This window comes from Penaeus monodon, chromosome 19 (assembly GCF_015228065.2).
Source record: "Penaeus monodon isolate SGIC_2016 chromosome 19, NSTDA_Pmon_1, whole genome shotgun sequence".
Lineage (NCBI taxonomy): Eukaryota > Metazoa > Arthropoda > Malacostraca > Decapoda > Penaeidae > Penaeus > Penaeus monodon.
Window position 1 is genome coordinate 32663336 of NC_051404.1, and position 279 is coordinate 32663614.

At 31.5% G+C, this 279-nt stretch overlaps 1 long non-coding RNA gene across 1 annotated transcript in view; it reads left to right on the forward strand.

The window, feature by feature from the left end:
• LOC119585471 overlaps positions 1 to 279 on the forward strand; it is a 2760-nt gene that overhangs the window by 694 nt on the left and 1787 nt on the right. The window lies entirely within an intron of this gene.

The following is a 279-nucleotide window of genomic DNA, read 5'->3' on the forward strand; positions in this document are numbered from 1 at the left end:
TTTTTATCACTATTATTGTAACAACAACGGCAGTAAAGGAAATTTTGATCATGATAAAAACTGTAATCACAAGAATTGTAATGATAACCACGGAAATAACTATATTAGCTTATGGTGATAGTAGCAGCACTAATAATGACCACAAAAGTAGTAGGGAGGTTCTATATCGAGGTGAATTATGCAAATAGGAATTCTTTGTAAGTATACTGTCAGTATAATTGTCAGTACATTTCTGCTGGTAAGCTTTTAATGTCTATTCGCTTGTACGTTGTATACTTT